The sequence below is a fragment of the Bacillus rossius genome, chromosome 1 (genome assembly GCF_032445375.1).
Source record: "Bacillus rossius redtenbacheri isolate Brsri chromosome 1, Brsri_v3, whole genome shotgun sequence".
In the NCBI taxonomy this organism is placed as follows: domain Eukaryota; kingdom Metazoa; phylum Arthropoda; class Insecta; order Phasmatodea; family Bacillidae; genus Bacillus; species Bacillus rossius.
The window spans coordinates 65,721,361-65,737,192 of NC_086330.1; the positions used below are offsets into that span (position 1 = coordinate 65,721,361).

At 34.4% G+C, this 15,832-nt stretch overlaps 1 protein-coding gene across 1 annotated transcript in view; it reads right to left on the minus strand.

Moving 5' to 3' along the window:
• Positions 1-15,832, minus strand: part of LOC134536927 (limbic system-associated membrane protein-like) — a 1,114,650-nt gene that overhangs the window by 1,061,735 nt on the left and 37,083 nt on the right. The window lies entirely within an intron of this gene.

A 15,832-nucleotide genomic window follows, 5' to 3' on the forward strand; every position in this document is an offset into this window, starting at 1 on the left:
TGCTCGTCGTCACGAGAAGAGAGAATGTGCCAAGAACCCTTATCGTAAAATGTTTGGTTGTATTAAGTGTCGCAAGCAATTTACAAGAAATGCTAATTTGAAGCATCACTTGGAGACATGTAAAGGACCTGCAGTGCGGCAGAATGTAAAGGTTTCTATACAACAACGATGCATTGATGTGCATAAGAGTATGCCTGGAAATAATTCAGTTGCAGTAACAGCGACATCTGGTTCGGGTTTGTCTTCAACTAGGCATCCTTGTGGCTACTGCGACATGACGTTTGCATTTGCACATGATGTACGGAGACATGAGAGGAGTAAATGTACGAAGAGTCCTTCTCGCATGAAGTTTCGCTGTGACGAGTGTCATAAATGGTTTACTCGAATTGATAATTTGCGCCAACATTCGATAAACTGTAAAGGTGAAGTCCGTGCGCCTACTGCTGAACTACCTGCAGCAATTACAACTCCTGAGTTTAGATTGGTGACTCGTGAGCGTACAAGTAAAAAAACTGATGTGCAGCAACCGATTGCTGTGGCATCTGAACATGAAAATAAACATAAGACTGTGATCGGAGCATTACAAGTGAACGATAATGGCTTCTACTTGGCGCAGTCTGCATTTCGTGGAACATTGAAAGACTACTATTATCCAAGTACGTTAAGTGAGTCAAAGGACATTTGTAATTTTCTTGATGATATCAGACAGGACATAATCAATCAGCTTACTGATGACGTAGCAACAAACGGACCTTTGAAATATAACTTGTGGTTGGACTGTATATATGGAAAGCCTTATCCGTTCGATGACAAAGTGAAGAAGTGTGCATTCAAGACATCGGCTGCAGTAATTTACAGTTCTAACGATATCGAGCAAACTGTTAAACAAGGTATCCAGAAACTCTGTCAAGAAGAGGAGGACTATGTCTGCAAAGGATCTGGCTGGACTCTGTCTTGTATAAACCGATTGGAGCTAAGAATTAGTCATTTCACGCCTATGCGGACCTAAATGTTTGTAAGATTGCTAACCTTCGCAGGTGATCCTGTAGTAAAATATAAATTATGTAATAAATATTATGTTTGTAAAAGAACTTGCAGTGTTTTTATTTTCGAACCTGTCATTTTTTAGGTATTTTTACATAAAAATTAAGATTATTTGCATCGATCGGGTATCGAACCGAGGACAGTAATCGATCGAATCAATATGTAAATTAATGAGTGATTTATTTAATGAATTTTGGAACTTTTCCCGAATTTCTAGCTAAATAATTACGGATTTTCAAGATGGCGGTCAAATGACAAGATGGCGGGTGTCACAGTAATAAATGATTACTGCACTCTAGCGGATACGAATTAAACTAACATGTTATCGGCGCACTCTAGCCGACGATACATTGATGATGGCTTGCAGCATCGAAGACAAGATGGCGGACATGACGTCATACTAGGTGACGATATATATGCTTTGAAAAAAAGTGGTGGGAGTCAGTCTGCTAGCACCCACCACGGGGGAAGGATCGGTCGCCATTTTTAATTTTTTTTTGCACTCGTCGGGTTCGAACCGAGGACTTCGAACTCCGTGTCGTAAATGTTTGTTTTTTATAAATCTTTTATTAAAATTTTATTAAGTAAATTTTTTATTAATTTTTAAAAAAAATTTCATTAAAATCGGATAATAAATAAAAAAGTTAAAGATGGCGGCCGTAACGGAAATTGCAACGGTGACGTCATAATCCATGATGACGTCAGAGGCTTATCGTAGGCTGTAGACATGGATGCTTAAGCCTACATATGGACATTTCTAGCCGCTGGGATTTTTAAGGACTAAAAACGGGAAATTTTCCCTCGAAACGGGAATTTTTCTCTCGAAAACGGGAATTTTTGAATTGTGGAATTTTTTGAGATTTTTTGGCGGAATGTTTTTCCACAGAAATGGAAATTTTGAGGAATTTTGGGCAAATTTTGCCCAATTTTGGCGGATTTTGACACATTTTGAGGATCAAATTCAAGGTCAAGGTCAAAGGTCAAGGTCACAACCATCCAAGATGGCCGCCGTGACGTCACAATCCAGGATGGCGGACACCGGCACCGGCACCACGCGCCAGCGCCAGTCCTCGGTCCGTCATTTACATACTACTGTAAAACTATTAAAAAAAATATGTTTTTATAAATACGGGAATTGGAAACAATATTTATAACTAAATTTATCAAATATTTTATGGTTTAAGAGCGTTTCCTTTTCTCACATTAGAAATTTTTTAACGTTTTATACAAAAATAATTATTGTTTGCAAATAAAAAATTTACGCTACTGACGTGTCCTATAAAAAACATAAAAACTTTCATTTTTTAAATATTATTTTTTTTAAATATATTTAAAAATATATTAATAAAGAGTTTCTAAGCTAATCGTATTTTACCATATGGGCTGACAACATCACAGCAGCAGTAGAAAGGTGGTATTGAGAAATGGACATTTTTCTGTTATAAATATTTTCAACTGCTGTTCTGAATACGTTTGCTGACTAAAGAGTAGATTACAACAGGTGAAATATTGTTTATTTTAATTTTATTGAATAATTATTTTATAGAATAAAAATAATTATAAAATTTCATTGGTCATAGCCGAAAATAATTATTTACAACTGTCCGTGCTGAAGATCCATCTCATAATTTTAAATTAACGTAAAACATTGTTCGACATGTAGACATACACGAAATTTATAGGGCTATATAGTAAAACATAAATTATATATTTTGTTTAGAAAATAGTTGAAATCATGCTTTTTTTTTACATACAAAGTGTGTCTAATCAACGCCTTAAATTTACTAGATTACTATTAATCTTTAGCTTAATGTTTGATTTTACTAGTTTAGGTGAAGTTCTGTGTACTAATTTTTTATTATTAAAAACAAATTAATTTTTGAAAGTTTTATTAAATTAAGTAAGTTTTGAATACAAATGTTTTTAAATAAATCCCAACACTGAAGAGAACTTGAATTTAGGATAACGTTAACTTTGGAACATAAATAAATTATAAAAATAAATATTTCAGCAACCAAATACAAAAAAAAAACCTTATCATTTTCATGGGAAATAATTTTAAAAAAAAGATTGTCTGTAAAACGTTGATGAAGTAAATAATTTACTTCAATTTAATGAATAATTAACTTCCTAACTTTTTAAATTATTTTATTGGCATGGTTTGTTTAAGGGCAATTCATAGGGATGAGACCACTTCATATTGTAGCAAATAATTTATTATATACATACTAAATAACGGTATTTTTAAAACCTTACCATATGTTTTTATAGTTTAACGTTCTTTCTTGATTTATATTGTAATGAAACCTTACTAGAATTTTTTTTTATTTGTTTCCACGGTTGTTAAACAGAAAAAAAAATCTTCTGAAAAAAATGTATGTAATTTGGTAAGCAAAATAAAATACACGTGACTGCATCACGCAGGAAAATGGTGTTGGCCTGAAGCCAGTTTAAAGTCATTCAAAAAAAATATATTTAAATTTATTCTCTCTTAGTGCATCTGTAGGGCACAATATCTGTAGAAATTTTAGAATTAGGAATGAAATGTTCCGTAATATTTGGCTTTGATGTATAAGCATTTATAATTGGATGAATTAACTTTTTTTAAACTCCAAACCAATCAAAAAAGACTACAAATGTAACGGTGTTTAACGTGAACATCTTATGCCGACCAGAAGCAGGTCGAGCAAAGCAGAGCAGACACCACGACGGCAGCCGACACCAGGGTTAAAACCGCCCGGAGGGGCGCGCCCCGGTCGCAGGTATGGATTGATCGCCCCCCGCGGAAGGGGTGGAGCCCCTGGGGCTGACAGGCGCCCGTCTCCTGCCGCTGACTGTGACGCATGGCGCGGTGGACGCCCCCTTATCGGGGCGCCGCGGGGAGGGGCGGGGCCCTCGGGCGGACGTCAGCTGGCCGCGTCTCCGGGGAGCCCCCCCCCCCCCCCCAACACCCCTGGGCCAGGGGAGACCTTCATTCACCGCAGGTGTGGCCAGTCTTTCAATCCTCAGGGTCGACGATTTTAACGATGCGGCCAATCTGTACCATCAAGCAGTCCTTCTCTTTTTTTCTTTTTTTTTTTTGCCATTTTGGTTTGATGTATAACGACAGTAAAATCATTTACACGTTGTTCTGAATATGAACTTTATTTGAAGAAGCCTGACGGTTCCGAATTTTCCATAGGTCTGCGTAAATTTACAGATATATATTAGTTGGTTTTTGGGTACGTATTGCACAAATAAAGTCATAAAAGTAGGTTTTAGTTTACAGCAAAAGACAATCGCCTTCCTTCCAGTGCATGTCTTCCCTGTTTAAAAGGAAACACAAAACTAGGAAGATGCAATATGTTCTTTGATTTCAATTTATTTAGCAGTCGTTAAGAATTTCGTAGCTGTTTCTGTAGTAGGCCACAGCCAAGGCCTTAATTGAATCTAAAACGCTATATTGGGATCAACTATTTTCATGCTATTAAATATTTTAACCTTATTATTTACATTTGGCTTTCATCTATTTAAAAAAAACACACTTTTTTAGTGATTTACAAAACCCATTACATAGTGCCTATTGTTTTTATTACTATTGTTGTAGTCATTTAAAAAACTAATCATAAATAAGTTTACAAAACAAACCATTTGCAGAAGTTTTGCAATTTTTACTTCAACCAGTCAACTCAATTATATACTCTGCTTTTAAAAATTATATTTTGAAAATAAAGTTTTTTAAAACTTTTATAGACCTTAAAACAGTTGGAACCAAAATCACGTTTTCTCGAAACATATTCTCCCTATTTCAGAGTCTTATCTGTTTTAAAAGACACCACAATTAGCGAACCCAGTTGGGAGGGTTTTAAAAACAATTTGTACAAGATATTTTTTAATTAAAATGTAAAAAAATATACTTCTTATGACTTAAACTCACTTGTGGTTGCTTATAGTTAGATAAGTGATAAGAAAATTATTTAAAAAAGCCGACGAAAGACAATTAATAAATGGGCTGAATTTAAATATTATATAGTAAAATTATGTAGCAACACTTAGTTAAAAAAAAGAAATGTTGAACTCAATAATTAAATAACTAATTCAAATACGACATTTAAAATTATTACCTAATACCAGCCAAAGTTTTTTTTTTTTCAAAATTTAATACAAAAGCAGGATAAAGCACTTTTTAAAAAGAAAATCCAAGTGGGCATTGCCTATGAAAAACATATCAAAACTTTGTTAAGCATTAAAAATCACTTTTTCCGACTTTTAAGTTACATAAAGAAATATGTCATAATAAACTAGGAAATAATCAGTTTAATGCTTCGAGACAACTAATTTCTTCTAGTTGTAAACAACTTTGTACGAGACCAACTTTTAGACGAACAAAAAGGGTCTCCCACTGACAGCCAATTAATTTTGACACACCCTTAATTTCTTCGCGACTAAACAGACTTGTTTACTCATTTCTTGCCCGCACGTAATTTGTTGTACTCTAAAGACTCAACTTATTTTCATTTCTTTCCATCTATATAAATAAAGGAGAATCTGTCCGTCCGTCTGTCTGCAACTCAAGTAGCGCGGAGGCGGCGAGATTTAGAACCATGACATTCGACACGTAGATTCTCCAGAGGTCGTCCGTTTGCACCTCCCAGATATATTTTTTTTTAACTCGTCTGAGTTATTTTATATTTACAAAACTTTTAGCACTTCTTTCAACTACGTTTTCCAGATTGTCTTCATTAAACGTGTATTGCATTGCTGATGATGCTTTCTTAATTTCTACATCGACAAGCAATTGCATTGGTGATGCCTCTTTCATGTTTTCACATTAAGATATTTCTGTAATAAACTTTGCCGTCACGTTGATAGGAAATTTAATTTAAAAAAAAAATGCGAAATTGAAGTCCATTTATTTGTGATCTAATGGTTATTTCTCGTAAGTTGATTTTCAAAATTATATTCGGTTTTTCTTTGCTCAAGACGCAGCAGTGCGTGCCCGTGAAGTGGCGTGTGATGAGCCTAATGAGGAGTGCGAGGTTGCTCTGCCTGTATACTTACGAAGCGAATCGCGCGCGTACCGGCTGGTAGAACATATTTCACTGGGCACACTCCCGTTTCCTCGAGTGCAGCAAAATTGTGTAAAGTTCCAGAGGCCAATTTTAAGGGAAACAAATGACCTAATCAAGCACTATTTCTATCTCCTTAAACTACTGAAATCTCAGTACCAAGAAGAAAAAACTCCAACCTACAAACCAAAGTACAGTTTAACAAAAAAAAAGGGCGCTCGAAAATCATTATGCGCCAAAATTTGACAATATAATCTTAATTCCCGTTTACTGTCAAACAAGCTCATATAAAGGTAAAAAAAATATCCTGTAAACTATGCTTGCATGGAACACTGTGTCCGAATAATTCTTCGTGAAAAGATTATTTCCTAACTGCCGAAAAAATAAATTGATCTGTTGTGACTCATAGTGAATTTCGTTTTCGGCTGTGGATATATTATATTCCGAGGGACATGTTATGAACCTTCTGTCTGGCGTATACTATAAATTTTTTTTTCTAAATGGAACAGAAACATTTATGTAAAATTACATATATGAGTAAAAATTGTGCATTTACACAAAAACATGTGTATCAATAAAAAATTTTGTTCTCAGTAATACTGTGTTCGAAATATTACCCGGGCATTACGGTATTGTATTGTTCCAGTACCTCTAACAGTTAAAGATATTTGTAAACCGTTCCTTGAATAGTTTACCAGTATTAATTTCGCACATTAATAAGCCTCATGCAACAAAATATAGTCGAATTGTTTAAAATACGAATATATATGTTTAAATACATCAAATAAAATATAAAATAATGCACCATTTTTCATAAGAAATAATCAGATTTATATCGAAAAACGTATTTCATATGTGCAAAAATAGACGTAGCCATGTGTTGTACAAAGTTACAATATCTTTCTGGTAGTACTGCAAACGATTTATTGGTAACGGGTTTCCAAAAAAAAAAAACCTTTGTTGAAGTATAGACATTTTTTTTTCTTCGTGAATAATTTGAAGCTGCACAGCTTGCGTCAGTTCACGTCACCCCCTCCCCCCACCATAATCTCCTGGCTGATGCCGTCCACGCTTCACTTCGCCCGCCGATAAGGCTGCCTCGAGTGACGAGCTGCCAGCCCCTGTACGATTCTCTTTTCGCCCCGCAACACACTAGCGCCGTTCATTCTCGCTCACGTAAAACCCACAATTTTCCAAAAGGGTCATGATTCCAGCGTTCGTTCAGCAGCTAAATTTACCTATTGTTCAATTATAAAATTCAAGTAATATTAATAACACAAGATTTTTAGCTAATACATTTTTTAATAGGATAAAATTTTGAAGTTGCAAAAAAAACTTAATGCGCCCATTGCGGAAACATAATAAATGTGAAAAAATAACTGTTTTGTGTAAAACAATTATATAAAATGGTCAATACGCATACGACATGTTGATAAGTTTATTTTTAGTTTTTCATACATTATCTTTACTAGGGCTATGTCTAACATTTTGTTTCGATACATCTCTTTATTTGTTTTCCTGCCACAAATATTTTCAAAATTTTTAGTGTAATGTAATGAGAACGAAAAGTCTCGATGATTACGAAGACTGCTGCGGTTGGTTTTCACTGCCCGCAACGTACCTAATCTTGATTGCGACAATGTTTTTTCGGAAGTTAGGCTTTGAACATGACAATACTGGCAGAACAGCAAGACATCTATGATAGCCTATCCCTCAAGTTATCATCGCCTACAGTTTATAAAATGCTCGCTCGAGCAATATGAGGGTAGGGCCAACCACGTGATTTGTCACCTGACCTCACCACCCTTCATTCCTCTCTTGGACGTCACCCAAACAACAAGCGGTCATTGTTTAACTCGTCGTTAAATAAACCTGCGTGTTTGTATGTTCTCTGAAACTGATGCGTACCTGCATAACTCTTAAAGTTTTAAATGTCACAAATTTTAATAATATATTTGAAAAATAAACTTAGATATAAAATAAGATTTTAGTAGGTTAAAAAAATTTAAATCTATAGGTATTCATACAATCCTTATTGATCGGTCTACATGTGCAAAAATAATACCAAATTCTGAATGTTAAGAAGAATGTGGCCAACGTGTGAATTTTTCAAATTAATGGGATAGTATGGTTTTCAGTTTCTTTCTAACTTTTATTGTTTATTTGCCAATTTTTTCTGAGATTTACTCTTCTACTTATATTTTATGCATCAGTCTCGATGTAACTTGGACAATATGACGGTAATTCCCGCGTGAATTAAAATTGACAGTAAAATTTATATATGCATATACGTTTGAATATAATTTGAATTTAAGGACTAGGATGAATTATGATACGAAAGTACTCAACATAAATTTTTAGGAAATTGCACCAAAGTACATACTGCGCCACCAATATAAAGGCTTTCTTCTAAACCTTCATAATAGTAATCATAATATTCGAGGACATATGTTGTGCTTGAACAGAAGGTCTTCAGAAAGATATACTTAAGTTATATAAAGCTGAATTTACTTGGGGTTTCATTCAGGAATGTTATCTACTTGCGCTTGTACGCCGTGCGCAAAGGAATAAAAAATACTTATATGTTCTTGTTTATAATCTTAATACAATTAATAATAAAAGTTAATGTTAATTTTATCCAGCGTAGTAAAATTTTGCTAAGAGTTATGTGAAAGAGAAAAAACCTAAAAATAATTTAAGACCGAGTCTTTCAGTTATCTCCAGTGATTTGTAAACATCAAACCTCGGTAACGAGCGAATTGATGTGTTATCAATTTGCAATGAACTTATAATACGAAATCTGACACATAATTGAACGTATAAATCTTTAAAACAATACCGATTCTGATAAATATATCAAATTTATTAAGTTTAGGATAATACGTTAAAAACCTTTCCCTTTTTTTTTAAACCTTACTATAATTCTGTTTAACTGGATGGTACTATCGTTTTTGAGGTTATACTTATTTAAGTGCGTTGAGCGTACAATATTACTATGCATCAGAAAATAATAATAAAATGAGTGCTCGTTAAAACTTATTGTAAACACTATATTTTTAAATTTTGTTTTAAACGATACTAAATATTTGTAAATATCATATAATATTTATAAATTAAGTAAATTTTATGTTAACTTACTCTATAAACAAGGGTGACTTTAGTAATAAAAGACTTATATTCAGCTTAGCCCACATAATTAGTTAGATTTAGAAGTAAGACTTTACGTATGCATGAAAAAACTGCAATAGCCATGATCTTTAGTCGTCAATTTGGTGGACCGAGAGGGGATGTACTAAGTGTATTGGTGTGCCAAAGTTAACTTTATGGAAATTAAATAATCCTGAAAAACATTTCGTAAACTTGTACGGTTATAACATAATATAACAACAAACTTTAAAAATACATTATTAGTCAGGAAAATTGTATAGGGACAAACCTGGAGCCAAAAATATCAAACATAATTTTTATAAGCATAACGAACATGGCGCTATCTTTTAAGTACTTATTTGTCTATCTAAAAGTGGTAGTCTAATAGATCCAAAAATTTAAACTGGATTTCCGACAAGGAATCACATTATAATACTGCTTATCATGTTTAGCTGACATATATAACATTGAGTATATATTTATGTGTTTTCACTTATGTGGCTAGAATCAGTCTATAAATACTTGCTACAAATAAACCTTAACTTAACTGATTCATAATTTTAATTATAATATATAATTATGTTATAATGTTATTAAAAATAATTATGTTTATGTTGAGATTAAAACCACGGACTTCATGCGAACAAACAACATTAGAACCATGCTGCCAAGATCGCTGGTAAACAACAAAGGAATATGTACTATACTGTTACGATTTACCGCGGGTTCGTAAATGATAGCCCAATTAAAGATTTTATTACACTACACAGTTTTATTTATTGCCACTACTTATGTCACTTACAAAAATCTTCTAAAATGGCAAATAATTAATAACACTTAAAGAAAGGTCTATTCCCCAGTCACTCGTTCCACACAACTCACTAGGCCGCACGTCTGCCGTAACTCTCGCCGCAGCACCCCTCGTGGGTCTCCACCGCGAGACCCCGTCGCTGCACTCCACCGCCACCGATGCACTTCCCCTTCGCCGAGAATCCGCTCGACTCCTCGCTCGCAACTTCGCTCGGGACTCCGCCGCGCCCGCGACTCTATCGCCGGGAAACTCCGCCGCGGGAAAACTCCCGACTCCACTGAACTCACTCACTCCCTGCCCTGTAACCTTCGTCCAAGGACTTCGCAACTCTGCCGCACCCGCGGCACTATCGCCCGGAAACTCCGCCGCGGGAGAACTCCCGACTGAACACTCCGAACTGACTCCTCTGACTCCCTGACTCCTCGGGCATACATATATATAGGCCCCGGTGCAATTCCAGAACTCACGAGAGCGGCCGGGGCCAGTCGCGTCAGTCCACGCCGACACGACGGTAGAAATCTCTCGAAACACGTGTCGGCGGCTCGCGTAACTCCCAACTGTCTGGTGTCAGTTACGTGTCAAAGGCAGGGCGCCGCGCGGGGAGTGGTAGGAAGGAGGGGGGAAAGAGACAATCCTTGTTATCTTCCAGGCGCGCGCGGCTCATATCATGTTGCGGCAGTCGCCAGCCAGCTCTACACCTGCAAGTGACCTGGCCTTGCTGTAGTTCTTAACAATACGTAAAGCCAGTTATTGTTAGGTAATTGAAAACTTGGGACAACTTTTGGTACGACTATTGACGTGACAACGTCTAATAAATCGATGAACGCTGGCTGCACGCACGTAAAACGATGGCTCATTGTCCCGTTACGCACATTTCCCCATTATGATGTGTCCCGTTACGCTCATTGTACGCTTACACCGCATATATTTCTCTTCCACTCGATTGGAACAACCATCGATTTGACTTTTTCAAGGTATATTAAACTTGAAACACTCTCATTCGTTTCCTACTTTTCCTATCATCATCCTATCCTTTTCAGAATAACACAGATTGGAAGAAGTTAAATATCAAACATGTATAAAAGTTATAGTTAAAATAATCTCTTTGTTAAAGTAATAAACATATTTGAATTAATGAGTGCAAATAAAAGTAAATTCATCAATTAAATTGTATATTTCATTTCACTCCTTCTTGTATCCATACAAAATAGTGATAATTCAGAAAAATGGTTCAATTTTATTCATAAAACTATGCAATCATTTCATTAATGTTTTGTTATGACGTTGTCACGTTAAACTATCGTCCGTAAACCTACTTTACAGACAACCATTTTTTTTTTTAGTTCACCAAATATATTCCAGGGTAGTTTCACTATCATAAAATATCATTTGGCACATCAAAACGTTTGGTATGTACCCTAATGTTAACCAAAGTGACGATATATTGGTTTATTTTGCTACACGTGCGTCCACCCTCCTTTCGAAGTTTCTGAGACCTCTGCGCAGACGCAGCATCTTTGTACCGCATTTCCGTTACATTTTTACGAAATTACTCCTACCAAATGCCGCATACACAGAGCTAAGATATTAAAACTTCAAAAACTACGATGAAACGTGTTTATTTTTTCTCAATCAAATATTCATAGTATTTTTTTAAAAATATCAACCCTCCTATTTAAGTGTTTAGTGGTATATTCCTATTATATATTTTACGTCCAATTAAGGATTTTAAATAGAAAAGGTATTATTTATTGAAATCTGACTTAATAATAATCACACATATAAAATATAAAAGTAAAATTAAATATTATAATCTTTTAATAAATATTATTTGAGTAAAGCAGTACCATGCCACATTTTAAATCAAAGGTTTTTTTTTGTTATTTTCTCACAGAATTATAATAAAACACCATTACCAAGGTTTAAAAATATTCCTTTTGATTCAATAATTTTTAAAATCTTAATATGTTACAATTTTTTTTTCATGGCTTAGCTATCAGTATATGGCAATTGCAAGGAGTAATTTCATGAATGAAACGGAAGTCGCATTGAACAAAAATGTATAAGGACGGTGCTACCATGTGCGGCAGATGGCGCGAATCAAACTCTACAAATACAAGGGAAATTTTATTGTATTGAGTGTTTTAAGAATTTTATCAAGATTGACAGTATTTTATAGAATTCCTTGTAAATTAGGTCCAAAGCAGGGGTTTATTATTTTTTCAAGTCTTTTCACTTTTATTGGAGCCGCATCATTATAGGATAGTTCAAAATTTCTCCCTGCAAAGGAATAATTCTAAAATCGACGTAGCTGCTGCGGCAGCGAATTTTAGTGGTGTGTTTGGAAACAACGCGTGATTAGAGTTCAGAAATTTATTTAAAAAAAAAAACAATTTGCGTATATTTATCACGTTCGGCATTATTTTAAATAATTATAGGTAGAGTGGGGGAATTCCGATCACTTAAGCAAGATTGTCCATATTATGACAATTTGTTACGGAATTGAGGTGTAAAACAGAATATATATTCTCCTATATTATGACTTGACTTGTAGGTATTAGAAATAAAGAAATTGTTATTGGTTTGCGAAAAAAACTTTTTTTAATAAGTCATATGTTTGGTCGGAATTACCCCGACGTTTGGGTAATTCCGATCATTTATATTCACCAATATATTTTAATTGTTTTGGACATATGGCTGTCACTTAACTAATACTTAAAGCACAAATAAATGCATAGCACACTACAAGTAAATGAATTAAAATATTTTGTGTGGAAAAAAAAAATTGTTGAGACAAAATAAAAATTATGTAAATTATAGCTGATAAAATCAACTCTTAAGTGATTGGTATTTATGACTTCCAATAGTCACAACTATAATTGTCTAGTGTATCAAAACCAGTACACTCTGCATGAGCCCACTCTGAACACGAAGTGCACCTATACCAAAGTTCATTGTCATGTCCATCTCTACAAAGAATGCAAAAGTCTTTGGCATTGCTTATTGTTGGTTCTATGTCATCACAAGGATCAGCAACTGCATCATATTCTGAGGAACTAACTGGAAGTATCTTTTTATGACATTGTTTCTTTTTTGGCCGGGAATCTGGGCCTAATTCTCCATGAAGTCCTTTCTTCTTTCTTATTCGAACTTCTTCTTTTTTTGCAACAGCCCTTTTTACCCTAGCATCTTAAAGACATTTCTTTTGCGGAGTTGAAGTTAGGATCTGAAAATGCAATTTTTTCTTCTAGGCCTTGTCTCTGACTCTATTTCGGCCCGAGAAATTATTTTTGGCACTGGAGCCACATCCTGGAAAGAACACGAAGGACCAGCACAACTGGAATGTGTAAAATCCATATTAGGCGAGACAATTCTGTTCCCAGTAGTTGAACTTGAAATAAAAGGAGAAGTGACAGTGGTAACATTTTCAATTCCTCCTTCTATGATAGACCTATCCACCTCTTGCAGGTAACTGGGAAAGAATTCCTCTTCAGAAAAAATATCTGGATCTAGAGGGCAAATTTCCGTTTTCCGAAAACCATTGACTGCCTTCTCAATTGTTGCTACCTTCATAAACGCAATGTTAAAGAGTCCTGAAAGTTCATCTGGACTGAGTTTTTCGTGGGGATGATTTACCATCCATCTTCTGCATGCTTCGTGATAGGCCTTCTTCAGCGGTGCATAGAAAGCAACATCCAAAGGCTGCATTCTATGGGATGTGTGTGGAGGAAGAGACAGCATGATTATTCCATTGTGACGACAAAATTCATATGACTCGTGAGATATGTGGCTGGAATGGTTGTCCAGAACAAGCAATACTGGATTGTTAGGATCTGGTTTACAAAAGGCACTGAAATGTTTTAGCCATGCTAAAAATAGTTCCTCATTTATCCAGCCTGACTTCGAACACTGATACAAAGAACCTGGGGGACCATCTGTCTTCATAATCTTCAGCATTCCATGATGCTTTTTGTGTTGTTCGTAATCATGTAGAGGCATCTGTGAACAGTGTATTACGTAATTGTTATTAACATATTTTATATTATTAAAATTTATTGATTAGAATGATATTTGGGGGAATTCCGATCATTCGGGGGAATTCCGATCAGCATTGATCGGAATTACCCCGAATTACCATGTGTAAACAAACTCGCATCTTCTGTAACTTAAGGTAAGTTAAAACAATTTGTAAGTTCATTATTATTCATATTAATCCTGTTTACTTGTGTACAAATAATTGCAGATTTTACTTATGGCTACTTTATTACCTACCTTACATAATATGATCCAAATTTCTTACAAGAATTATCGACGAAATAAACAAAATACTCTTGCGGCTGTCTCTACGCAGGAAGAATCGCGCCAACTATATGAACGTGCTTCATTTATCCTCCGGAAGAGCATAGCAGCGTACAAACGACTCAAATAAATCGGTATTTCAGAGATCGATAGTGGTCGGAATTACCCCGATGATCGGAATTCCCCCACTCTACCCTACATTAAATTTCTTGGTCGAGTATCGTATTATAAGTGTATTTGCAATATAATGTTATATGAATTTTCACGTTACCGATGTTAAATGTTACACATCTCTGGCGAGTTCTGAAAGACTAGCTCAGAGTTTTTTTTTTTTACTGTAAGTGTAAACGCTGTTTTTTTCAATTAATAACTACGTATAATTCACACCCTAAATATTTTAAAATTTTGTAAAATAAGTTTTATATGATTATTCCGTTTTTAATATGACTAGTCCTATCAATATTTGTGTTATCTAAGCTTTATAATTCATACTTTAAACAACAAAAATGTTTGTTTTCTATAATTAGTAAAGCTTAATATTTTATTTGATTTTATTTTAAATGCTGATTTTATATATTAAATAAATTGTATCACAAGTGTGTTCTTATCATTACTCCTAAAGGTAGACATTGAATAAAACAATTTTTTCTTAAGAAAATACATATAGCATTCAGTCAGGTTTTTTAAAAAAGTTTTTTATATTAAAAAAATATCAAAGTGGAGGTCAATAAAACTATACAAATAGCTGTGAAGATAAGATTTCTGATATTAGTGCATAACAAAATTCTTAGTCAAATTTCCAGAAAAAAAAATTGCTAAACACAAAATTAAATGCCACGAATCAACCAATTTTAACAAATTCTAAAATTGAAATTTCTGCCACATCAAAATTGTTAAACATTTTAACTGTTTTTAAAAAAAATGGAATATATTTGGTATGAAATTTATACATAGCAAAATAATATGGTATGTTTTATTTCTAGAAATGTATGACTTAAATTATTCAAAGTAGTTAGGTTTTAAATAAAATACGTAGTTTTAATAAAATAATGAGTAAAAACATTTTCATGAAGTATTTAATAAATAACATTTTAAATGAAAATTTGGAAACTTCATTACCAGTTGAACAAAAAGACTAATATAGATTTAATAATATTAAAAAATATATAACTTGGATTCACACCTCCTAATTTGTATCTTTTTTCTGTTTTTGATTTTAAATTAATGCATAGGCAGCGTGATTATCGGGATAATTCAACATTCGCGTTAAAAATCAATGCATTTGGGGATTCATCAAACAAAATGATTAAATAAGTTCATTGCCACTATCAGGTGCAAAAAAAAATATTATCATGCCACTTAACACTCTAGAGGCACCTACACTTAACCGGACCGCACTTCGGACAAGAGAGTCCAGGCGTTGTCCGGGAGTGGTCCGGGTGTTGTCCGGGAGCAGGGCTGTCCGCGTACAAAGAGAATGCAC